This window comes from Toxorhynchites rutilus, chromosome 2 (assembly GCF_029784135.1).
Source record: "Toxorhynchites rutilus septentrionalis strain SRP chromosome 2, ASM2978413v1, whole genome shotgun sequence".
Taxonomy (NCBI): Eukaryota; Metazoa; Arthropoda; class Insecta; order Diptera; family Culicidae; genus Toxorhynchites; species Toxorhynchites rutilus.
This window is the reverse complement of record NC_073745.1, coordinates 43,086,106-43,114,020: the sequence shown is the minus strand read 5'-3', so window position 1 is coordinate 43,114,020 and position 27,915 is coordinate 43,086,106. Positions and strand designations below refer to the sequence as shown.

Below are 27,915 nucleotides of genomic sequence, written 5' to 3'. Positions count from 1 at the left end.
ATCGACGCATGTGAATCGCTGCTGAATCGCAACAAAATCGACCCGTTTCTGAAGCGGATGGTGACTGGCGATGAAAAGTGGCGTTGCTTACGACAACGTGAAGCGCAAACGGTCGTGGTCGAAGCCCGCTGAAGCGGCTCAGACGGTGGCCAAGCCCTCATTAACGACCAGGAAGATTCTGCTGTGTGTTTGGTGGGATTGTCAAGGAATAATCTATTATGAGCTGCTTCCCTATGGCCAAACGCTCAATTCGGACCTGTACTGCCAACAACTGGACCGCTTGAAGGTAGCACTCATGAAGAAGAGGCCATCTTTGATAAACAGAGGCCGCATTGTCTTTCATCAGGACAACGCCAGACCACACACTTCTTTGGTGACGCGCCAGAAGCTCCGGGAGCTCGGATGGGAGGTTCTTTCGCATCCGCCGTATAGTCCGGACCTTGCACCAAGTGACTACCACCTGTTTTTGTCCATGGCGAACGAGCTAGGTAGTCAGAAGTTAGCCACAAAAGAGGTCTGTGAAAATTGGCTATCCGAGTTTTTGCCAATAAGGAAGCGAGCTTCTATAACAGGGGTATTATGAAGTTGGCATCTCGTTGGGAACAAGTCATCGAACAAAACGGCGCATATTTGACTTAAAACAGATGATTGTAACTAATTTTATGAACAAATGAAAATTAAAAAAAAATACCGCAGGACTTTTTTGACAGCCTAATATTTAATGTAACTTTTAACCCTGTGCATTCGTATTAAGTGTTGATATCGATGTCGCACTGGTAGGAATTATCTACCTTTTCCAAGCTGACGTTAAGTCTGAGAGAAAGAGAGGTCTACTTCCATACATACCAACATTTTTAAAAATTTTTGAAAAATCTGATTTAATTTGTTCATTTCACCCTTCAGCACCCTTCTGTTTGAAGATACAGAGCATTTCTCTTTGCCGCAATACATTGAGTTTTCCATTGAGCCTTTCCTCAAGCATGGGTGACAACTTTCGTTTATACTGAGTATCGTTAAGTGTTATTCATAGGAGCACCGTTTGGATTTGTGTACAGATTCACTAGATATTGGGGCTGATTCTGATGCGCGAATGAGAAGCGACAGCTCAGAAAAATTGCCTCACTCAATTCCCGAAGGCGACGGTGGTGAGATTTTTACCCTGAATGAACTCTCATGAACACTCACTCAATTCTCGTGGGCGATTGCAGTGGAAAAACATGCCATTTTGTGACTTTTGAAGTCGTATCCTCATTTGTTATCGACTAGTTCCAACAATGGTAGCCAAAAATAGGATTAGGCATTTCCAAAGGATTTGAACGATTTCTAATCATTCGCTGTTCCAAACGGGCACTACTGCAGATTCAAAGATGTAGTCATCACCTACACTCTGAAAATTTTCGGACAAAAATAGGCAATTTCGAATGCAATCCAGTTAAACTGTGAATTTTGAAATAATTTATATTTATTTTTAACATGTAGTCAGTTCAAGTATTTGGTATGCTATTGCTAATGAAAAGAATATACATCTTCTGCAGTCGCTATAACGCGGTACAAAATTAAAATGTAAGTTTACAATAGTTGACCCTACTGATACGAGAAACTCAATTCAGCATACCGTTTCCTTTCTCCAAAAACACAAATCAGACTTTCAAAAATTACGAAAAGCTACTTAAGTAGTTAAAAATAGTATATGTTCAATCAACTTCTTCCATGTGTGAGGCATCCTCGGTGTCATCCTCTAGTGGAGAAGCATCTTCACCAGTAGTTGCGGCTGGAGTATCATCTGTGCTCATAGCTTCGACCTTATCGATTCCAAGACCCAGCTTGACCATAAGATAGATGCGAGATGCGAGATGCGTGCACACCTGACTCATCCAGACGATAACAGCGCAGTTTCGGACAGTAGAATTACAAGATCCTTGGCAGCTTTATCATTTTTATCGGCTCGTTGCTATGGATAAAATTCAGCTATTAAATTTATTTAAATGCGATAGTAAATATATTTTACCTTGATGGCTTTTATGTGAGGCGACTATAAAATTAATGTTCACTGCAATGTTATAAAGAATAGTCAACCTTCCACCAAACTTTCAGCGTAATTATTACGGAATTAGCACCGGACACTAAGTAAAAACACGAATGCGGAATCAAAACACGGATACGAAATCAAAACAATTGAAATAACATACACTCATATTAATGCAAAGGGACTATGCAAAAACAGATTTAAATATATTTTTTTTCATCTTTCTATCCCAGTGATATTATTTTTCATCAATAATAATAAGAGGAAAACATTTATAAAGATGAACGAACTTCTTTCCTGTACATATTTGTAACAAGGAATGAATAGTTTTAAAATAAAAAAAAATATATATTCATAAAACACATTGAATGCAAGAATGCACAAGCTTTGACATATATTTCAATGAACACTGCACCATTTTTCATTCATTGGGTATTTTACTCCAAAATGAACCCCTCACATCAGGGCAATCGCCTTCGGCGATACGGTGACTTGAGTCATGTGACTTTGAGGAGTTCATTGCTGTCACATTCCATTCGCGCAGGAGAATCAGGCCCATTAAAATTATTTCAGAAAAAGTGTGAACTGATATATTGTTGCGTAAAGTACAAGATTAGTATACAAGAAAACCAGTTTTGTGCGATTTTTTTTTGTGCGGTATATGAATAGAAGCATATTTGACGAAGTTATCGTCCATTTAGTTTTTTTTCCGATGGTTTATATGCATTTCAGTGCGAATAAAGCATATTTGCATCTAAATTATTCACTTCTCAAATCATTCCCATCCTTCCATCAAATGCTCTAAGTTGCGTATGACATGATTTCCAACAGCAACAAGTTTCGACGTGCAACTAAAAGCACAACACAGCCAAGCGCAACCGAAAAGGCAAACTGTCCCATCGCAAAGCAGGGAAATAAAAGGAAACCGAACGGTGAACGGCGTGGATTTAGGTTTTTTTTGGGGGAAATTTGTTTATCCATATCTACCATACAAAAAAAGTTTTTCTTCAAACTGTGTACCGAACACGATTTTTTAAAGCTACTGGTGAAGTTTTGCACGATTTTTTGTGCGGTCCCTATCCACTCGCACAAAAAAAAGTTTGCGTGTACTCCCTTCCCTTGCTGTGGTGGTTGAGAGCAGACAAACGACCGCAAAGAGTCAAAAAGCGCGTCAGGTATCATATTTTTGATGAAACATTCTCTACCTGAACTACGCGCCATGCGCAGTTTGAATTCACTGCGTCTGTTATATCCCCCCAGTTGTGTTATGGACGCCGAAGTAGTTATAGACACTTGCACTTAATAAAAATGTCCTGGCAGCGGTGGGATTCGAACCCACGCCACCGAAGTGACTGGTGCCTTAAACCAGCGCCTTAGACCGCTCGGCCACGCTACCGATTGATGCTACATGGTTTACAAGTCATTGTGATTTTCTATGGAATATGGGCGAGTTTTGCAAGAATGACCGCATTATAAACGTAGGACTACGAAATTATTGCTTTCAATCCGTCTGTTTATCACTTTCGATATTATCCTATTATCCAGAATTTGATAAACGTGAGCAATCGACAAAGCAGCAATCTTCGACTCTCAGCTTTAACACATGGTGTGAGCTGATTTCAGATCTCAATATCAAACTAAAAACTCTCGTTTGATGCAACATGACATGATGTAATTCAGGTGAACCTGCGAATAATGTAAATATCTCTACGATATATCGAGGTGTATCATTGCACATTCGCTTTTGGAATTTTCATTTTACACCCACGTTAAACGGAGTTTGAACGCATGTTACCATGATGAGAATTATAAAATTTTAAAATTCTATCACTAAAGCCAGCATCAGAGTAATGCACTAACGCTAATCCTATGCTAAAACACTAAAATCAAATGGATATCATTGAGAAACAGATGAAATAAGCTGCCATATGGTCTAGTGGCTAGGATATCTGGCTTTCACCCAGAAGGCCCGGGTTCGATTCCCGGTATGGGAAGCCACTTTTTTTAGAGTTTTTAATGCTTTAGATTTTGAGATTTAGACCTAAAAGTTCATTTGCTGCTAAGCCCAGGGAAAACTAAATATTTTACTCTAAGGTCTGAGAAAGGTCGTTTGACAATTTGACGGTACACTCTCAACCTTGAAAAATTCGGTTGACTGCTCACCGATTGGAGCACGAGTTGAATTGTGCTTTTTTTGCTTGTTACCTTTGTAATACGTTCCAATCAAATTTATCGATTTGACAATTGAAAACTCGATATGCAACAGCGGATCGGAAATTCAAATTCAAATTCAAGTTGAGATAAGAATCAAACGTGATGCGCTTTGATATGCATCTACTTACAATGAATACATTCTTAACTGTTTCAGCAGTAGGTTTGCACATTCATTACGTTGTGCGTCCTGCAGCACATAGATATTTACAATAGAGATGGACAAACCGTTCATGAACTGTTCAAAAGAACTAGTTCACCAAAAAGAGTGAACGAACGGTCGTTCTTTTTTACTGGGCAACAGTTCACATGAACTGCTTACCCAGTTCAGAACGAACTGTGTACGAAGACCGCTGGCTGAACTGTGTATACAGTTCAGTTCAGAACGAACTGTACGGTGAACGATGAACTGTGTATGCAGTTCAGAACGAACTGTTTACGATGACCGCTGGCGGAACTGTGTATACAGTTCAGAACGAACTGACCGCTGGCTGAACTGTGCGTACAGTTCAGAACGAACTGTGTATGATGATCGGTATATACGAGGAAGGCGAGCGAACGTGTGATAGACGAATGCTGCTGCAAGATAAATAGTCCTCAAATTAAGGAATGGAAACAAGATAGCCCCATGAAATAACAAAAATAAGATGTCGGTATTGTCGTTTTCATAATAGAATGCAACATAAAATTGAATTGTTCGATCATTTATCAAATAAAGTTTTAATTTCATATTTTCAAGTTGAGGGTAATATATCAGTAAGATATGCAAATCTACCTCACAAAAAAAATACAGTTGAAAGCGAAACGACTCAAACAGTATTTTTCAACAGTAAATACAAATTTGTGTCGCTAATACGAAAAGTTTTTATATTATATCACATTGTCCTCGATCATTTTGCGGTTTGGTAGTTTTGCTATAGCAGTTATTGCAAAACATTGAAGAAAAGCAGCGCAACGTTAGTTTGTGCTGAAAATAAAAAAAAAATCAACATCATAGTTTGATTCTCTATTGTGCTAAGATATTTTGAACAAAATTCGGACATATAATTATTGCTAACAAACAGCATTTTTTGAATGAAAAGAACAGTCCTACATAACATATCACACTTTTTTATACATGATATGGCATATCCCTCTAATGTACGAAAGAGTGAGTGAACTGCTCAAAAGAACTAGTTCACCTTAGTGAACGGTTGGTCACTGAACGGTTCATTAAAGTGAACCATTCTGCCCATCTCCAATTTAAAATGCTGATTGCTAATTCATCTGATTTTTTTTTACCTTCGAACCATCTTATCAGAATCTAGTTTATTCTAGAAACATTCTCTCTTATTCTAGCCTCTCTTCAACCCGCTTTGTGAGATAGTAATAATCGATGGAAGAGAAAATCCTACCTGCTCCCGTTAAACGGGAGAATTATCTTGAGGCTGTGGATTGCATAGGGTTCTAAATAACATTCGGTCGTTCGAATTTCATGACAAATGGTGATCGGCTCATGACTCATGTATTATCCAATCATGAGTGGAATAAATAAATATTCCTCTCACCCGATCACCTACCACAAACAATTCGCAGAGATTATTTCCTATAATAAGCACTCGATTCGAGGTCAATTTCGTTTACTTTCACAGTCGCTTAGAAGTGATGGCCCCACGTACGCCGTCTTTAATTATTCTTGCCTCGAACGCTTGCATTGCAATGCTTTGAACATAGATTTATCTTATAAATCATATTTGTACTTTGTTGCTCCATCAGAGCGCGCTGCAACAAGCCTAGTTTTGCCGATCCGAGCCGAGAAGCACCCGTTCTCTTGGATTTTTTTTTCTTCTATGCAGCACCACTTCCCCGCAGCATCTCTCGGTCAGCATATCTTGGAGAGCACAAACAAATACACACATACACACATATACACAAACGAATCGTTTGAGAGCATTATGACAACAACTAGTCCCCGCCGCACGAAGTGTACTTCGTCCGCCTGGCCATTGCGTGTCTCTCGGACCCTTACCTGCGCTAGTGCTTTTGAAACCGGTTATGGAACCTAGAATTAGGTCTAATATCTAATAAAGTCCGCAGAGCGTTGTGTGTCTCTCTGTCGCTTCTCTGTCCGTTCGCCTAGGGGCATCTTGCAATCAAGCCTACCCTTGCTCCTCTACCTCTCGCACGGACAGCGCCTCAGGCGGTGTTCTCCCTGGTCCCGTGATTGTGAATATCTGTGTGTGCAATTTTGAAGTTAAACCATACGTGAGCAAACATAATCTAATTAGATTGTTCCACTTCTCCAACTCTCGTTTTTTTTCTGGTCAAATCGATTTGCTCGGCCACTACTGTTCTATTGTATTCTGAGGGGTTGATTTATTATGCAACGTAGGCTAGTGAGATAATAAATATGCACTGAACCAGTTTGAGCTTATTTGTATAACTCATCTTATGTTGCACAGGTAGCGTGGCCGAGCGGTCTAAGGCGCTGGTTTAAGGCACCAGTCACTTCGGTGGCGTGGGTTCGAATCCCACCGCTGCCAAGCTAATTTATTTTGAAGTGAATTCTGATCATATCTAGTAAGTGTTTTTTGCCAATCATAATTTTTGAAAATCAGGAAAAATAAAAATAAGATTTAGGAAAAGGATATACTGAATTGTCCGGAAAGTACTTGGCGATTTTTGAGAGAACAAAAGCATTGTTTCATAGGCAGGTGGGGGTAAAACGGACATGTTAAGAAGAACTTCAATTACATCTTTGAAAACTCATGTTTCCCAAGACTTTGATGAAGTTTCTTGCTTTCTTACTGTCTCTCTACCTAGTTGGTCAAATATTTTACAAAAAATTGTTTTTCAATGTTTTTTACTGAAATTAAAACAGACCGAAAAATGCAACATTTTTTTCGTTGCGGGTAAAATGAACATATAGTGGGGGTAATATGGACAGGTTTGTAATACATGAAGCGTAGAGGTTTATCGGCCGCGAAAGGAATAATTTTATTCAACCAAGCTCTGAACTCATCACGAATGTCCGTTGAATGATGAAAAAACGAATTAATCCACCTAGAAGTGATATTGTGCTTTTCAGCAGTATAAACGGACAGACAGTCGACTATTTTGCTTTTGGTTCCAGTCAGCTTCTAAACAGTCCACATTTGGCGATTTTATTTCCATTTATAGACGCAAGGCATTCCTTAAGAACAGATTAAACAGACTTTTCACAGTCCATCTCACTCCCACTGGCAACTGTCCGTTTTACCCCACCGGTACAATATTTTTCAATAATTCAAATTTTCCACTCAAAAATGAATTCACTTTCCCCTACATACCTGATATCGCTTCACTCACAACCCGAAATGTAACTATCAGCGAATTGAGTTTTGATAGTAAACCACTCAAAATGCCTAATATCGAAGCATCCACACGCGGAATCATTCATGATTTTCGGTTTTTGTTTCCCTTTTCCACTGTTGATCAGTATTCATTGCCTTAAATATTATAGAATAACATGTTGAAGATATTCTCATTAACAGAAATTTGAAATTCAAAATGTAACTATACAAATCAACCACCTGCCCATATTACCCCCACTGTCCGTATTATCCGCGGTTACCCTACATTTATTCAATTTTATTTGCCCAGTTTTGCTTCATTCGTTTCCCCATCTTGCACGCAGTTTAAAAATTCTATCGTCCCAGAACCAGTGACGTAGTGATGGTAAACAGCGCCCCCGGCAAACTATGAAAATGGAGCCCCAAAATGTACAATTTTTTTCGATTTTTTTTCTAGTTTTTAGAATGTGATACAGGGTCTTTCAGATTAAACGATCACGCAAAAAATCGAATGGCTCCTTATAAAAAAAATATCGCTCCGTCGATGGTAACTCTCCCGAACACTCCCGAAGTGAGACGATAACATTCGGCTACTCGTTCAGTCTGATCGGATGGTTTTTAGTGTCAAGAAGTACAATTTACAAGAACGTGTATTTTTAGTGAAATCGTTTTACTGGAGCAACCGAAGCCTTAATGAAACTTTGTCCTCTTATGTGAGAATTTCTACATTTCTCGTCGTTGATTACTTCCTCTGGGGGTACGTGAAGGACCGTTGCTATGTAAATAAGCCCAAAAATTTGGAGGAACCTAAGGAAGAAATAACTCGGATTTTCAACAGCATCGAATACGTAATGTTAGAGTTGTGCATGAAGAATTTTGTTCACCGTTTAAAACGCGTTATCGAAAAAAGGGGTGGTCACATCGAAAATGTCCTAAAATAAGCTTTATTTTCGTGTTTTAAGAATAAACATCAGTTCACTTTTGTAAAAAATTATTAAAATTTGTTGCGTGAGGATTTAATCTGAAAGACCCTGTATTTTTTGGAAACTGCTCACTTATACCAATATTCACTTTGAGTACTTTTTTCGCATTTAGAATGCTAGAAATATCATATAAGCTTCGCTCATTCTCTAGTCAAACTTTTGCCTTGCGTGCTTTAGTTGAAGCAAAATGATCCACAATTGCATCTAAATCAAGGTCTTAGCTAATGTCGATCGAATGAATTGCTAAGCCATTAGGCCATATGAATAAAAAAAGTACTTACTTATTCTGCTCGTTTTGAACTGAAGTAAACTTTGCTAGTATTTACTTGAATTCGTATGAATAACAGTTTACTTTACTGATTTCGTTTTCGGAATTCGAACATAGCTTTTACTTTGTCAAACGTCTGTCAGCAGATTGTCAGTTTTAAGACCAACGATTGAATGTATCTCAAAGACTTATCTATTGGAAAACGATAAAAAGATATTCTGCTTCCTTCGACACTTTCAGTTCTGTTAATGTTCCGGCTTCGCGGGACGTTGAACTTCGATATTTCGCTGAAGTAAATTAAAAGGGATCACAATAATGTTAAAGAAACACAAAAACTAGTTTTGCAACGCTTCACCTCTGGTTTCCCCATAGTTGGATAGAGAGGTTCTTGTTAAAAAATTACGTTTTCGTGACTAAACCCATACAACTACTTTGAATTATCGTCATTTCCCCCTCTGCGTAATTTGTAAGTTTTGATCATTCGATTTTTCGCAAATTCAAGGCAGATGCGCAAACAAGTGGAAACGGAATGTTTGACGCGTTAATTTGTTAAACTATGAACGCAAAATGGTAGCAATAAATATAAACCGGATATGATAGCAAAACGAATAAAAGTGTTTCAAACTTTATAATGACGAAGTAAATACTTGATAAATGCCGTTTTATTCATACGAGATCAAGTAAACTTCCATTTGCGAAAAGTAAATACTTTTATTCATACAAAACGTAGTAAAAACTCATTCTCACTGCTCGACTGCTCGATTCAAGTAAAGTAAAGCTGAATTTTGTTTGTATTCATATGGCCTATTAGGACGTATGAATAAAAAAAAGTATTTACTTATTCTGCCCGTTTCCAAGTAAAGTAAACTTTCCTAGTATTTACTTGAATCCGTATGAATAAAAGTTTACTTTACTAATTTGATTTGCGAATTCGAACATAGTTTTTACTTTGTCAAACATCTATCAACTGATTGTTTAGGTTTCGTTTCAAAACGTTTTTTTGGACAAAGCGTGAATTCGCGATGAAAAGGGAATAGTGTCGACGTCTGGTGGCGACTTTCAATTAGGGACCATAGTTTGGGTCCCTATCTCGTTAGTGTAATACCTATCATATTAGAAGACACGAAGCCAGTTTTCAAATGTTAAAATTTGAATGAAAATGTTCACATCATGTTATTTAATCACTTAAAACACTTTTTTCCGACTTTTATTTAACCCTTTGTCTATACATTTACAACATCATTACTGAAACTTTTCACTATAATATAAAGTTGTCTTCAAAAACAATATTCGTACAAGATTTTTTTACCACCTGCAAACAAAAGTGTTTGTCATTTAAGGGGGTATTCTAGTCTAGAAATCTGAAAAAATCGAAATTTTTTTTTTACCATATTTCTGTAGTTTAGGCATTCAAGAATATACTCTAGAAAGGACTTATCGAAAATCCTATTATTTACCTAGTTAGAGCCATCTTAGTGATGTGGTATCTAACCTGTTACGGCCATCACAATGAACTTCAAACGCGTTTCTCTCGGAACTAGTTTTTTTCTAACTGGCGTACACGATATCTCAAGTTCTACTGAACCGATTTATGTCAAATTTATATGAAAATAATCTGCATACACCTCTCTATCGCATGAACCAATAAAAAATTATAACTTTTTAATTTTACTATTTTTAAAAAATCGGTAAACGCAAAAAAAAACGTTTTAAACAGCATTTTTGTTTTCAAACGGCCGCCATTTTGTTAAAACCCATGTTTTTGACTTGTCCGAGGTTCATGCCATAGCGACATCTTTACTGATTCAGAATCTGTTCGATTTTTTTGTTTCAGATAACCAGAAGGACTGGAATCGTGTACGCCATGGCACAACTTTTTTTTGAACACCCTCACTTCACCAGCATGTAACTATTCTAATTATGAATTTTTTTTTCCGTCCTATTTTTGTTTTATTGTTGAAAGATAGATAAACGAATAATGATATAATGGATAGTAAAAATATTCTTTGTTTTATTTTTACGGAGTTCGAAAAAACGTCCGAAATTCGTGTCTCTACACTAGAATACCCCCTTAAACAGAATGCCAAATTGGTACGGAAAGGTTATTTTTCATTCATAATTTAAATTCTAAAAACGTGTTCATTTCGCCTGAAAATCAATCAATTTTTTTACGCTCCCCTAAACTAGTAAACAAAGCTCAATGCCATCAATGCGGATCGTTAACTTGTTTAGCTTCAAGCGCAAGATAGCAGCATTAAACATAAATCGGATATGACATCAAAACGAATGATAGTGTTTTCAGATCCAAAGTATGCTCATGAGCATACTTGATAATAACGAAGTAAATACTTGGTGAATGCTGTTTTATTCATACGAAATCAGCTAAACATCCATTTTCGAAAAGTAAATACTTTGTTGTTTCTTTTATTCATACCAAACGTAGTAAAAACTTAATCTCACTGCTCGACTGCTCGAATGAAGTAAAGTGAAGGTGAATTTTGTTTTTATTCATACAGCCTATTGAGTCGGGCTTGGTTCATTTTAGAACGTAGATAATTTTTAATCAATTTAAATTTGTTGAAACTGCGATCGGACGATGCCACTGTAACTGAAAGCGTCAGTAAAATTCGTAGCGCCATCTCAATGTTAAAATAAAATGCTTCGAGAGAATATCTGAGAAAAATGTTCAAGATGCCTGAAGACGTCGAAAAGTTCAGGTCAGAGAATAGGTCCATCATCAGTGTCTTTAATACTTGCACCTCTGATATAAGTTCCTTTGTTTTAACATCTGAAGATTATTTTCGTCCGAAATTTGACGAAACCTGCTCCAATTGATCCATCCATGCAGTCTCTCGTTATAAATAAAAAAATCATATTCTATCACATGGGCTAAAAAGTCCCTTCATTACTATCAACAGGTCTGAACATGAGCGCCCTAATGATACCTGAGAAAATTAATAACTTAAAATACTTAATCTACTTAAAACTATGCCTAACTGGAACGGGAGTTCGGTTTGAGCATCTGTGGCGATCAGATGTGCGTGTTACTCTCTTTGTGTGTCCCCCCGCTCTAAATGATTTTCGAGTGGTTATCGACATCACGTCGACCGAGCGACGAAAAGTGCTACAAAAGTGATGGAATCCAACCCCGTCTTGCCCTCCACAGGCAGCACGGCCTATAGTTTCAGCCATAATTTTACATGATTACTTGTACTGAGCGAAATGGCATCACTGCAGCGATTGTAGTTCTTCTCTTTCGCACTAGACTGTCATCCAAAACAAAAGCGAGCGAATGGATGATGTTGTCTTGTATTCTTCAAAACATGGAAACCATGTCTGCATGTTTCTTCAGCTGTGAACCTGCGATCTTCTTGAAACACAAAAACTGAAATTGAACGCTGCATGGGAAAATCACAGTAAGTAATGCGTAAATAAATAGTTAAATTAATTGAATGTTATTTTCAGATGGACACATACACGATTTCTTAGAATGACCTTAAGGGTCACCAAAGCAAAAGGAACAATTCTAATCGATACGTGTCGAACAGCAGAGTAATGAAACGAGTGATTCAAGCTTATTGGAGCGATGGTTGAGTTCCTGGAGTTCATAATTGGTTATGAGGATGATGGTGATTTCACTGTTCTGCTGGTTTCCAGCGAAAGAAGAGACAGGCGAACATAAAATTTCAGTGGATGAGATGAATTTGGTGGTAAGAACCCTATATTTTTCTCAAAATACATAAGGCAGAAAACAATTTTATATTACAGCACAGCGAGAAAAGGGATGCGGCTAGTGTATTGATTGGAAACAACAATCTGTAGGAAGATCCACCAGCAAAACGAACGCTTCTCTCTTCTCTCTTCTTCAATGGCACTAACGTTCCTAGAGGAACTTCGCCGTCTCAACGTAGTATTACTTGCGTCATTTTTATTAGAACTTAGTTGAGATTTCTATGCCAAATAACACGCCTTGAATGCATTCTGAGTGGCAAGCTCTAGAATACGCGTGATCACAGTGCAAGTCGGAGGAAATTTCTTTGACGAAAAATTCCCCCGACCAGAACGGGAATCGAACCCGAACACCCGGTATGTTAGTTATGACGCTAAGCAAAACGAACGCAATAACATTAAATAGATATCATCGTAGCGTAATTTTCCTGGATGTCATTTTTCATTATTTTGGTCATATATTTAAGAAAAGTAGAAATGGATTATATTATATTCTGAATCGGAATATTCGTATAAAAATTGATTATCAAATCAACACTCTATTTACTTTTTATTTCAACTTTCTTAGAAACAAACCGAGCCATAAGAACGGTCGAACAGTGTTGCAATCGGTCGACGCGGTGCCAGATTGGCACAGGTTTGGCTCGTAATTGGTTGTCAGATACGAAGGATAGGTCGACAAAATCATTGCAAAATGGCACGATATCGGCACCGTTGTCGACACCATTTGTTGGGACCGATTTGGAACAACAATGTAGACTGGGCCTTTATGTTGGTCGTTTGAGTGGTGAAAAGTGATTGGATCCTTCGAGAAAATGTGATTTGTACCTCAGTGATTTTGAGTTTGAGTTTAATCAAATTTGCCGGAATTCCTATGAAGAATTCCAAAAATGATGAATAATTAAATTTCTCCGGTGAAATAATGTATCCGTTGCATGTGTTAGTAGCGTAGTGTCAAATTTTACATGTTTGCCGATCATGATCGGATATGTTTTGGCTCCATACGCTTCGTTGAGTGCATTTTTTTACGCGCGACTATGAATAACTACACAATGCTGTGGAAGTGAAGTGATGTAGCAGGTAATTTTTGTTGTAACTCCGTCAGTTTAGAGATGCTCTATTGGAGTAGTAATACTTTGTTTGCTTATGTTATTCAACGAAACAAGCTATAAGTGTGAGTGTGTAAGTGTGGTGCAGAAAAAAATCATGAGTGTTGCCAGAAGTGCGGCTGCAGTGATATTTGTTTTCTGAGGTGATATTATCACCATTACGTCATTGTCGAACATGTTTCCCATTCACTTTCGAATATCGTTTGCTCGCGTTAGATTTACCATGAAGAGCGAGATTGTGAAGTGTATGTGGTGATCATAAGCCACACCCGTTCCCTCCGCGTGTAACATTATAACGTCCTTTGTTTTCATGTGTGTTTATTTTTGTGCAGTGTGTGCAGTAATGATAATATTGAAAGAGAAAATATCATACACAAAAACATAGCTAGTTACTAGTTTCCGGAAATTTCATTTTGTTATATCAAAACATTGCTTCCGTAGGTTTTTATAGGTGAAACACTTTTTAAAATTTCAAAATTTAATATGTGTTAAAGACGATTTCAAAACTCAATTTTTTAACGCAAATTACAAATCGTGAATCGTTAACTGTTAGTCGTGAATCAAAATGTGAATCGTATAGTTTTTTTTCTAAATACTTGAGAATCTGTGGCTCAGTGAAATCTCGAAAAATGAGTTATATTGTATAATTTTTTTCCAGTTTCCTTCGCGACTGGAGTTGAACAAAAATACGCGCGGGTCCGATTAGTTTCGTAAGAGTTCCGTTGGTTACCTTCTCAGGTTTCCCTAAGATAACACTCCGACGTGGAGTTCGATAAAGAATACCGAGATGTAAAACGTAATTTATCATTGGTCTTGTGAGTTCTGGAGAAGTTTTCTCGGTAACTTTTCAGGTTTCACAAAAATAACTTTGCTGTCGCGTTTGGAGTTCGATGAAAAGTACACAATAGAATAATAGAGTGTATATCCGCTTCAAATAATTTTGGGGGTTTTGCTTCCTAAGTTACCTAAAGATAATTCCGGACGCGTGCTGTGACACATTAGATTATTGGAATTTCGTTTCGTCGATAGTTCGCGTTTACATAATCACATCACTTACCGCAGTGAATCCTGATTCTTACCTCTTCCCACTAACAAATATCCCTTCCATGATAAACGCTAGGGAACCACGCTACAAAGGCGACCCTTCTGGCCTCCGGGCGGCGAATATCATACTAACATTCCTTCCTTTCCCCTGGTGACTGTAAGGACGTGGCCGGCGTCGTTATTGACCATTTAAAGCTCGAATCACCGAAAATTACACAACGGGAATGGTTGGCAATTTGGTTGGTTCAGGTCAATCATGAAGAGCAACTACGAATTGTACAGTCTACCCAAGCTCAAGCTTAAAACTATGCCTAACTGGAAAGAGCGGTCAAGAATGCCTTTCTTGAATTTGCGCGAGATAAGTGAAAGTCATAGGATAAGTAGCAGCGGTTAAATACACGAGACAGACTCGATACGGGTTCGTTGTAACCGTAGTTTGTGCGAGAGTGAGGAAGGCAGAGAAATGTATGTGAACGCAGGTTACGAGGGCGTATATTAAAATCGATCGACTGAAGAAGATCAGCACAATCGATTTTCGAGGAAATTAGATCGGATGTAAAAGTTACCTTCGCTACATCTCTTCGTAAGCTCAACAAATGAGTCCGATCAATTTATAGCTGGGTAAATTCGAAGGATCGCTCCAATTGATCCATCCATGCAGTCTCTCGTTATAAATAAAAAATCATATGCTATCACATGGGCTAAAAAGTCCCTTGATTTTCAATGAAAACAATCGTTGTTTGAGCAAAGCTGTATTTATTCCTCAAATAGATTCCTTCGAGGCCAAAACACTTGGCATAGCGAGTTTCTAACATTTCGATTCCCTTTCTGTAGTACGAAACGTCTAAGTCTTCGGAATATGTCTCGGTTTCGTAATTGGTCCAACTTGGTCAACGCTTTTAAGGACGTATGTGACGGTGCGTTTTCGTGATGGTACAGATTTTTTTTCTTCGCCATGTGGAGCCGTTTTTTCTTTATTTTGTCGTTCAGCTTGTTAAGTAACGCTGCATAATTCTCTCCGGTAATTCTTCTTTCCTTCTGCAGGTAATTGATGAAGATTATGCCATGCACATCCCAAAAAACGGGAGCTAAAACCTTACCGTCTACCGATGGTTTTCTGTCCGGCTTTCGTGGCTTGTCAGCCACTCTGCAGACTGCCAATTAGACTCAGGAGTGTGGTTATGGACCCACGTTTCATCCATTGTCACAAAACGTCGAAAGAAGTCCACTCGATTATGCTTCAATAACGCCACACCGACTGTTGAAGTGTTTGGTCGATGGTCAGCAAACGCGGCACCCATCGCGCGGATAGCTTTTTCATGTTCAAAATGTCGTTCAAAATGTATTCCACTCGTTCTTTTGTAATGCCTATGGTCTCAGCTAACTCGCGTAACTTCACCCTACGATCGTTTAAAACGAGTCGATGCACTTGTTCTACGATTTCTAGATTCAAAAGTTGTGAATTTTCGTGTTGGAAAAAGAGGAAAAAAATGTTTTTCGAACCATTGGTTAACTTTGGAAAATCATAACTCAAAAACGAAATAAAACGCCTCTTTCGCAATATGTTATGTGAAAAATCCTCAGCCTTTCAGAAAAAATATAAAAAAAATATAGCGCCCTTGGTCCCGAGACTATGAAAACAATAAAAAACGAATACAATCAATATTAACGAGAACAGGATTCAAGCTTTTTGCAGGTTTAGTATTTTAAAAAGACAAGGTGATTGGTTTTAATTTGATATGTCGAACTTCTGAATCGGTCTAATAGTTCAAAGGTTATGAATTTTTGAAAAAAGTCATTTTTGGAAAAAAGAGGAAAAAGTTGATTTTTCGGACCACCCTAAAATGGAAATGGTCACCCTACAGAAAAAATAAAAAATACGGGTCTAATGTTTTGCGATAAAGAACAAAAATAACCACTTTTCACGAAAATCTGAGAACCACTATATCGGTTTGGCATGGAATGGCTGTATATTTGAGATCTCAAAAAATATATATTTTTGACTTTTTGAAAAGTTTTTCTTACTAAATTTCAAAGTCCCCAATAATAAGACCAGCAAAATATTGGTCAAAGAATTAAAGTTATGAAACTGTTTAAATTTCCATCAAAAAGTATCAAACAAACCTGAAACCAAACTAAAAAAAATATTTTAAAAATTAAAATTGTTTAAAGTCTGAAAAAAAAAATGAATAGATAATGCAATAACCAACGAGTCGTTCATACTTTGGAAGATAGACACTTCTACAGGGGAAGAGTTTCTCCAACAACATGTTTTCTTTGGGAAAATTACATCTGATCCTAATTTTAGCTAACATCGCGACATAGTTAATTATGTACAATTACAGATAACATTAAACAATGAACATTTGTCAAAGACGTAACATTTTTGCATTGAGACTTTTGAAAAACTTATATTTTATTCAATGGTTGGTTTCGAAGTGAACATTCAAACTATAATGTCATCTATTCGAAAATAATGGATTTCTTTTTACTACAGCTTATAGTACATTTCGTTTTATGTTTGAATATCTACCCAAAAATGCTTTACATACTCATTACTACCATGTGGTCAAGGAGATGATACAACATTTTGTATCAGCGTTAAAACTGCAAAAGTCCTTCTTATGTCGGGATTTTACCGAGGCAACGTTTAGGTTATATGAGGACATTAAACACATTCTCTCCCTTGGACCAACGCAATGCACCAATCCAACTCTTCTAATTATTGACCTGTCAAAAAGTGCCGTCCACTACCCAACGACCAACGGATCGATGAGATTTGTCGCGCTGTGTTGCCTCAGTGGAATCTTGGCTTTAGTCTTGCGGAGCTGATAAAATATTCACTCGCTGGCTAAATGTTTTCTATTGGACTTCAATGAGTATCATGTATTTTTGTTTACAGCAATTAACTTTTCCAACCGAGCGTCCGAGTTGTGTGTTCACTCCGGTCGCTCGTACCGAATGTCCCCCGGAGCTGTTTGTGGCTGCAGCAAAGATGATGGCTCACGAAATCTCCAAGCCCAGGCTTAACTTTCGCCGGAGGCCTTTGGATCGTTTTACAATTTATGTATTTTGCCCCCTTTTTTGTCCCACCCGAACCTCGCCGCACAGCTCCCCCGTGTGTGTCCTCCCTTTTGTCGCTTCTGCCAAAATCATGAGCAGTAGCTGGATCCCCACAGCAACAGCCTCTCCGAAGCCTATCTTGAATTCTCAATCAACTCTTCTCCTTGTCCTGTTCATTTTCGTATTTCTTTTTCCCTCAGCCCTAAATTTATAACCCCTTCTTGTTCGCCCCCCCTGCTGCTTCTGATGCTGTGCACGGATCTGTGGTAGAGGGTAGAGGGGCATGGACCACGAGCGCACCTCTCATCAGCAGCTCTGCGTCTCGAGGCCAAAGTGGACGTAATAGTTCAGCGCTCAGTGCTGCCACCCCTTTTTGTGGTGGCCCCGCAAGAGGGCAGCGCAACTCGCACATTTTGAGCACACGATGATGACGGGACCGGAGCACACCGTGATTGCTACCGTCATGTTTCACCTGAGGCACCCCGGAAAGGGGAACCAGAGCGTATTGGAAACCGAATCTCGAATTTTTCCCTCCGTGTCAAAACTGTTTTGTTGAGATCTCGAAGCGTGCTGCTATCATCGCCATCATCGTCGTTTTTTTTTTCTTTGCTTCACCACTTCTCCTGTTGCTCTCTCGAGTCGTGATTTGTTGCCTTGCCTTTTCCTCCTTTGCCAGTGTTTTGTTTTTGGTTTTGCTTTACTCGGCCGGTTGTTTACTTTTCCTAAACCAAATCGGACGCTGTTTAAGTTTTATGAATACAAAAAAACATTTGAATATTCATGAAGACGATTTTGCCTTAAACCCGGAGGGGCACCTTCTTTTCCGAGCGGCACAGTTTGTGAATACAGCGTCGGCAAGGAGTGGAAAATTACCAGTGGCAGTGGCGAAGCTTGGAGGGGTATACCTACACTTGCGTGGTCCGATGGGCAGACGCGAGTGGCGAGGCAAAAAAAAAGGCTACGCAACTATCATAACAAACGATCGATGGTTTGTAGCACCATTTCCGAGGCTCTTCATGGGGGATGGACATTGCGAGATTTTATGACTGTTTTCGAAGTATCGAGATTCAGTTTTGCATGATTTATAACAAGTTTTATGTGCCTCTTTTCTCTCAATCAGTTCAAACAGCTTATTTGGCAGGCTTCTAATCCAAAAATCTGGAACAAACGCTGTTTTAACCGCGGCTCCATGATGATGAATCGTTCAAATAGGAGACACTCTCCGTGAACAGAGACTCCCTCCATGACAGCACAAGGCTAAGAACCCATCGAGACGATCACTAATTTCTATGCCTGCAGGTTCATGAACTACTAGAGATATGCTTTGTCCGTTTGTTAACCGTCTAATTTTCTACGTGAATCATAGCAATGTTAATATAAAAAAAACCTTAAGAAGACTAGAATGTGTTCGTTATTGAAGCACAGAATTAATGTTTACTAAAATTTTCCGCGTGTACAGTAGTTGTTATGTACTGTCAATTTAGTAAACTGTGAACATTTAGTCAAAGCAGTGTTAGAGTGAGGCAGAAAAGAGGATGCTGTCAGTTACACGCAAATGCAGTACAGGGTTTTCCAACTTTAAATTCCGAAAGTAAATTGAAATAAAACACACTTAGAATTCGAATTTCGATGAAACTTTTATTTCAAATTAAAGTTTGGTTTATGCCATTATGTGTGAAATACAACATCATTCAAATGTCCACCTTCCTCGCACACCTTGATCCGGAACAGGTAATTTTCGATGACTTTTCGGCACATATGGGGCGGTATCTCGGTCATAACTTCACGAATGTTGTCTTTTAAATGTTCAAGAGTTTGCGGAGAGTTGGCATAGACTCGGTCTTTCGCATAACCCCACAAAAAAAAAGTCTAGCGGGTTCAAATCGCATGATCTGGACGGACAATTGGCATCACCAAAACGTGTAATTATGCGTCCCTCAAATTTCGTTCGCAATATGGCCATGTTCGGTCGTGTTGTGTGGCACGTGGCGCCGTCCTGCTGAAACCAAGTGGCAAAAAAAAATCGGTTAACATGCGGCCATCACCATTCACAGTTACCGTCTCGCCGTCCTCATTTTCAAAGAAATACGGCCCGATGACTCCACCAGACCATAATGCGCACCAAACAGTGACTTTTGGCGGATTCAATGGCCTCTCAACAATCACGTGTGGATTTTCTGAGCCCCATATACGGAAATTTTGGGTGTTCACATAGTCACCGAGCTCGAAATGTGCCTCATCGCTGAAGAAAATTTGATGCGAAAATTCAGCATTTTGCTGCTGTTGTTCGTTCACCCAATCGACGTATGCCCGACGCATTCCATGGTTACCACGCTCCAATTTTTGTACCAGTTGGACCTTATATGGATGTAGGTGCAAGTCCAAATGCAAAATTCGCCACAATGATGTGTTTGACAAGCCCAATTTCTGAGCACGCCGTGGAATCGAAACATTCGGGTCATCCTCCACACTGGCAGCAACAGCAGCAATATTTTCGGCCGAACGCACATTACGATGATGCACAGGTTTCACAATATCCGCTACGGATCCAGTTTGTTCGAATTTACGCACTACATTAGCGATTGTGTGCTCTGTAGGCCGTCCATGACGACCAAAATCCGTCCGTAATGCTCGAAAAACATTTGCCGGTTTTTCATCATTTTTATAGTATAATTGAACAAAATTAACACGTTGTGCGATGCTAAAACGATACATATTGTAAAATGGCAGACATTCAACTTACGATATGACGCTTTGGTTGACAGCTATGTCAAACGGTTGTCAGCGCAGGGCTGTATACTTTCGGAAGCCCGAAATGGAAAACCCTGTATATACACACTTTGTTTAGCTTTATAACGGGGGTGGCCAAACTTTTGGGAGTTGCGGGCAATTAATTGTTAAAATGTCAGGTTGTGGTTTACCAGCCTTGACTGCATGACCGAATTATTAGAAACCAAACCATACAAACTTTGTCTAAAGAAAAAACATATATAAAAAATTATTATAGATCATCAAATGATTGATAAAAAAACATTAATTTCTTTAAAGTCTTATTACTAAATATTTGAAGGATTCATTTTTCATAAAAAACCTAAGTAGAGTATAATATTTCTCAATTACCTCTGAGTATAAAACCTGTCATTAGTGGGAATATTTTTGGTGTTTGACGTTTGGCGTTTGGGTACGATTGAAGATTAGATAAAACAGTTTTTCATCGAGATAATGTACAGGGTTTTTTTAAACGCTCACGCAACAGATTTTAATAACTTCTACAAAAGTGAAACGATTTTTATTTTTAAACAACGAAAACAAAGCTTATTTTAAGACATTTTCGATGTGACCACCTCTTTTTTCGATAACGCGTTTTAAATGGTGAACAATTTTAACATTACGATTTCGATGATGTTGAAAATCCGAGTTATTACTTCTTTAAGTTCCTCCAAATTTTGTGGCTCATTAACATAGCAACGGTCCTTCACGTACCCCCAGAGGAACGATTTCACTAAAAATACACGTTCTTGTAAATTGTACAATTTGACACTAAAAACCATCCGATAATACTGAACGAGTAGCCGAATATTATTGAAGTGGGGAATGCAGTGTTACCATCGAGGGAGCGAAAAAAAATTGTAAGAAGCTATTCGATTTATTCGCGTGAGCGTTTAGTCTGAAAGAACCTGTACCATCTTCCAGTCATCAATTGTCCAATTAATGTGACCTTGTTCCCACTTCAACCGTTTTTCTAAATGTTTTTCTCTGATAGCTATGGCTTGTTAGGTACCACTCGACCCATGGAACTTTATTTCTGAAGTCGATTTTACTTTGTTTTGATATTGACGGTAACTTTTACCGGTGGCATGATATTCTGTTATCAAGGTCACATTTTCGTTTATTCATTACTATCTACAGGCCTGAACATGAGTGCCCTAATGATACCTAATAAACTAATAACCTAAAATACTTAATCTAAAGGGTGTGTCACATCAAATTGCATCACGGAAAAAACGCTGTAGAAATTCGCCCAGTAGACCGATCCTTTTGAAAATTTTAGACAGTAAAATAAAAACTATTAAACAACTTTTGGCATTTTCTTTTTATTCATACTTCGAGCCCAAGCCCGTATGCTCGCACCTTCCTCTTTACCCCGTCCATAAGGTTCTGTACAACGTCAGGTTGTAGTTTTTTTTGAACAGAAATCCATTTTCTCTTGAAGTCCGCTTCCGATTTGACAACTGTTGGGTTCTTCCGGAGGGCCTGCTTCATAATCGCCCAATATTTCTCTATTGGGCGAAGCTCCGGCGCGTTGGGCGGGTTCATTTCCTTTGGCACGAAGGTGAGCCCGTTGGCTTCGTATCACTCCAACACGTCCTTTGAATAGTGGCACGAAGCGAGATCCGGCCAGAAGATGGTCGGGCCCTCATGCTGCTTCAATAGTGGTAGTATGCGCTTTTGTAGGCACCCCTTAAGGTAAACCTGCCCGTTTACCGTGCCGGTCATCACGAAGGGGACGCTCCGCTTTCCGCAAGAGCAGATCGCTTGCCACACCATGTACTTTTTGGCAAACTTGGATAGTTTCTGCTTGCGAATCTCCTCCGGAACGCTGAATTTGTCCTCTGCGGAAAAGAACAACAGGCTCGGCAGCTGACGAAAGTCCGCTTTGACGTAGGTTTCGTCTTCCATTACCAGGCAATGCGGCTTCGTCAGCATTTCGGTGTACAGCTTCCGGGCTCGCGTCTTCCTCACCATGTTTTGCCGTTCGTCGCGGTTAGGAGCCTTCTGAACCTTGTATGTACGCAGGCCCTCCCGCTGCTTGGTCCGCTGGACGAATGAACTTGACAAAATCAGCTTATTGGCGACATCCCGGACCGAACTTCTCGGATCACGTTTAAACTGCTTAACTACGCGCTTGTGATCTTTTTCACTGACGGAGTATCCATTTTTGCCGTTCTTCACCTTCCGTTCGATGGTTAGGTTCTCGAAGTATCGTTTTAGTACTCTGCTGACCGTGGATTGGACGATTCCCAGCATCTTACCGATGTCCCGATGTGACAGCTCCGGATTCTCAAAATGAGTGCGCAGGATTAATTCACGACGCTCTTTTTCGTTCGACGACATTTTTCCAAATTTACGAAAAATTGACAGTGAAGCATGGCCAACGTGATCTATACACTCCTATCTGATTATAAGCGAAAGCTGAAGATATAATTCCTAAAAATTAAATTTCTACAGCGTTTTAACCGTGATGCAATTTGATGTGACACACCCTTTACTTGAAACTATGCCTAACTGGAAAGAGCGGTCAAGAATGCCTTTCTTGAATTTGCGCGAGATAAGTGAAAGTCATAGGATAAGTAGCAGCGGTTAAATACACGAGACAGACTCGATACGGGTTCGTTGTAACCGTAGTTTGTGCGAGAGTGAGGAAGGCAAAGAAATGTATGTGAACGCAGGTTACGAGGGCGTATATGAAAATCGATCGACTGAAGAAGATCAGCACAATCGATTTTCGAGGAAGTTAGATCGGATGTAAAAGTTGCCTTCGCTACATCTCTACGTAAGCTCAACAAATCGCCGATTTTCACTGACATCACACGATCAGTCAGATATGAGTGTACCCATTTCAAAAGAAAACTATGGAAACCTAGACGCTGGAGTTTGGCGACAACGATATAGTGATTGATTTTGTCGAACGCGGCCGAAATATCAGTATAAACAGCATCGATCTGCTTACGAGACTGTAGAGAGCGGGCGATGAACGATGTGTACAGCACCAGTTTTGTAGAAGTAGACCTTCTAGGCACGAAACCGTGTTGTTGGTCGGAGATGTAACTGCTGCAGGCGTGTGAGATGAAATCCAAAACTATTATTTCAAATAGTTTGGAGATAGAACAAAGGCAAGCGATACCTCTATAATTTTTGACGTCCTTTTTGCTGCCTTTTTTAAAAACGGGTTAAACGAATGAATTTTTCCATGCATTCGGGAAAACTCCACAGCGTAGTGAGTGACTGAACAATAGACTTAGCGGTGAAGAGAGTATGCTTGAACACTTTTTCAATACGATAGAAGGGATGCCATCCGGTCCAGGATTCGAAGGTCTCTTTTTTTTCCAATTCATTTATTTGTAAGGCTCAATCGCATGAGCTTTGCGGAGCCACTAATTCATGATTTGTTTTTACAGAATTTCAACTTAAATCTATGTTTAGTAGGTTTCGACCGATTACTCGCGGTTTACTCGAGGTTAGAGGGGCAACAATTTTTGTGGGATGGATCAGGTTAGGGATATGGATATGAGGTATTGTTGTCTCAACCGAGAGTTGCCGCACGCACTGTAGCATTGTGCATAAAGACCAGGGATAGCATCTGGTGTTCGACTATCTGTCGAGGGTGGGCGACGGTGAGATGAGGGGACAAGACAAACAAACTAATAACGAAAAAGAAAAAAAACACACAAAAGCATTAAATTCTTATGCTAGTTCGTTTCACAAACATATAGATCAACTGCATATAGCAGATGTCGCGAGTTCCCAACACGTCTCTAACAGGAACATAGGGTTGTCTTCTTTGGGCCCTAAGGGCATTCAAAAGGTACTCTCTGGCTGCGTAATTATCCGTACATTGCCAAACTGCGTGATCGATGTCATCGTAACCGTTTCCACACCGACAGACGTTGCTTTGAACAAGATTTATTCTGTGGAGATGCACATCTAGCGAGTAGTGGTTGGACATAAGTCTACTCATTACACGAATGAAGTCACGACTTACGTCCAGACCTTTGAACCACGCTCTCGAAGAAACATTTGGAATAATTGAATATAACCACCGCCCAAGACTTCCAGTGTTTCAATCACTTTGCCAACTCAAGAGGGAACTCTGACGCAGTAGTTGGAAAAATTCATCGTATGAAATCTGTCTATCAAACAATTCGCCTTCCTGGGCACCCACCTTTGCGAGAGTGTCCGCCTTCTCATTGCCAGGAATTGAGCAATGAGAGGGGACCCAAACAAAGGTTAACTTATAAGATCTTTCGATCAGTGCACTCAACTTCTGTCTCACTTTTGTGAGGAAATAAGATGGGTGCCTACTAGTTTTCATCGACTGGAGAGCCTCAAGCGAACTGAGACCGAGAAAATGAAGTAATGGTCTGCAGGCTTGTTGGAGATCATCCCCAATGCGAAGACGATTGCTGTCAGCTCAGCAACATAAACGGAACAAGGTTCCTGCAGTTTACGGAAGGCGCTCGAATTTTCATTGAAAACACCGAAGCCAGTGGATCCGTTGAGGCGAGACCCATCAGTGAAGTATCTTTTCATGCAATTGACTTTTTGGTACTTTCGGTTAAAAATACGGGGAATGAAAGTTGGTCGAAGCTGATCTGAAATCCCAAGTATTGCTTGTTTCATCGACAGATCGTATTCAATTGAGGAACTGCTGATGGTGAAGTGAGCACGATCTGGAGTAAACGATGGAAGACAAATATCTGACGATATATAGTGGTAATAAATTCTCATAAACCGAAATTGTATATTTAGATGAAGAATTTTTTCAAAGTTTTCAATCAAAAGTGTGTTCGTGACTCCGCATTTCACCAGTATTCTGAGAGAAAGTTCTCAGAATCGGTTCTGTAGAGGAGTTACTCCTGCCAGAACCTCGAGACTCATGTTATGCGTTGAGTGCATACAGCCAAGAGCTATACGCAGACAATGATATTGAATTCGTTCCAGTTTTAGAAGGTGACTTTTAGCTGCTGAGAGAAAGCAGAAAGAGCCATACTCCAGAATGGATAGAATAGTTGTTTTATAAAGCGTTATGAGATTTCCCGGATGAGCTCCCCACCACGTGCCGCAAATCGAACGGAGAAAGTTGACCCTCTTTTGACATTTTTGCTTCAAATACGTAATGTGGGTATTCCAAGTGCATTTTGAATCAAACCAGCCACCAAGGTACTTGAAGGTCAATGATTGGGTAATGCCTCTGCCCAAAAGCTTGAGTTGCAGTTGGGCTGGGAACCGCTTTCAAGTAGACACTACCAGTTCTGTTTTCTGCGGCGAGAATTCGATCCCTAAGTTCCTTGCCCAGGAAGACAAGTTACCTAGGGAATTTTGCAATGGTCTTTGCAAGTTTTCGGCATGGGAACCTCTGACGGAAACCACACCATGAGCCTTGGGGTAGACCCATATAACTATTTCTGGAAGTTGTCAGTTGTCCAAGGGTAAAGTTCATTCGCTTTTCTGACAACAAATTGTACAAGAAGCTATTCAAAATTCCAGGAAGTCCACATCTGTCCAGATTGTCTGGCAGAATTTCTATGGAAACCGAATCAAAAGCTCCCTTCGAAGGTCTCTTAAGATCCAAACAAGCAAGTTGTACTCTGCTGGAACTTATAGCAGGAATCATACAGATAGCAGGTAGGCAAGGTACACTACTGGCGGCTTCATAAATTTGCTCATTGTGAAGTCTTTCGTTAACGAAAACACCACTGAATTGTTCTCGGAATAGCTCACATATGCTTATTTTGTTTGATGCTTCCAAGTAGTTACGTGTCATTATGGTTGGTAGTCCTGACTCCTTCCTCTGTACATCAACAAATCTCCAAAATTCTTGTGGTTTCTTTTTCAGATTACTCTGAACACATTGATAAATTGTTCGCTTTACGATAATTGTAGTAAGTAAATTCGATGGTTTCAATAAAGACGAGTGGTGACGTTTCGAGCAACGAAACAAGAAGCGGAGGATGATGACGACATATTTTAACTAAAGCGGAAGGAGCTTTGATCACCATTGTGTTGTGAACCATTTCTGAATTGGTGAAACATAGGTCGAGCATACGATTGGTATCGTTAGGGATTATGTTCATTTGACACAAACCGGCCAAACTAAAACTGTCTAGTAAACGTTCGTGTGCGACTTACCTCGTCGGTGTCGGTGAAAGAGTGCAGGATGATATATGGAGGAGCGGGGATATGCGGCTCGTGTGCATGTGTGTGTGTATGCGTTGAAGCGTTACCCGATTAACGATTGTGTACTGTTGCGCTTGCGGTGGTGGATAATGGTACTAACCCGTTATAGGTTAAGCCCCAAGTTAAGCTATATTGACATTGTATTTTACATGCCACACATCTCCCCCTCTCTCAAAAAAAAAAACAAATTCCAACAGTACAACTATAACCACAACAAACCATTCAATGACTGCAAAAGAGTATGTGTAGTATAAGAAAAGATGAAGTTGACTTTTATCAACATTCCTATTTTACTACTTCACAGGGTTTTGAAAGCATTATTCTGAAGCTTTGACAAATATTGCGGTATGACATTTAGGTTATTATAAGCAAGCCACTGGTAGCTATCTAAGCGAGGTACACTTGGATTGCACCCGTGGCCGAGTGACTAGCGTCTCACATTATCATGCCGGGTGTTCGGGTTCGATTCCCGTTCTGGCCGGGGGATTTTTTCGTCAAAGAAATTTCCTTCGACTTGCACTGTGATCACGCGTATTCTAGAGCTTGCCCCTCGGAATACATTCAAGGCGTGTTATTTGGCTTAGAAAATCTCAACTAAGTATTAGTAAATGACGCTAGTTAATGCATACGTTGAGACGGAAAAAGTTCCACAGGGAACGTTAACGCCATTTAAGAAGAAGAACACTTGGATTTTTGGGCGACATGCTCAGATTTATTCATTATTATTGTTTCTGCATCCTCTAATTGGAGCTCTTTTTTTTGCGTTTCTACAACTTACTGTAGGTGTGCATTGTTAATATTAAAGTGTATTACAATTATCGATCAAAATTATTTTGACATGCCGTTTGTCGTTTATCCTACTTGAATGGCGCAAGTCGTTGCGGGTGGCTAACTGCGCAATAAAGATGATGCTAAAAGCTAGTGTACAAAGCACAAAACATTTCTCTTCAACCGGGCAGGCAACGGCTCATTCGCCTCTTAGGCGGCTCGCACACCGGAGCAATAAGCAACTAGCAACTGTCAACATGCAATAAGCAATATTATTGCCAATGAATTTTTCCATTTATTTATTATTGATCTCGCACACCGATGCAATACGATATCGCTGTCACCTTTACACAGCAACACATGTCGCTAGCAACATGGTGTGTCGGTTGAAGAGCAACTTATCGCCCATATTTTGACAAGTCTCGTACATTAAGCCGATTGTTTG

General features: G+C 39.4%; 3 non-coding genes across 3 annotated transcripts; 2 read left to right on the top strand and 1 right to left on the bottom strand.

Moving 5' to 3' along the window:
- Positions 1-3,340: 3,340 nt before the first annotated feature.
- Trnal-aag (transfer RNA leucine (anticodon AAG)) lies at positions 3,341-3,422 on the bottom strand. Its single transcript has one exon. It is a non-coding gene; the product is annotated as a tRNA-Leu (tRNA).
- Positions 3,423-3,948: 526 nt separating this feature from the next.
- On the top strand, positions 3,949-4,020 carry Trnae-uuc (transfer RNA glutamic acid (anticodon UUC)). The gene has a single exon. It is a non-coding gene; the product is annotated as a tRNA-Glu (tRNA).
- Positions 4,021-6,677: 2,657 nt separating this feature from the next.
- On the top strand, positions 6,678-6,759 carry Trnal-aag (transfer RNA leucine (anticodon AAG)). The gene has a single exon. It is a non-coding gene; the product is annotated as a tRNA-Leu (tRNA).
- The last annotated feature ends 21,156 nt before the right edge of the window (positions 6,760-27,915 follow it).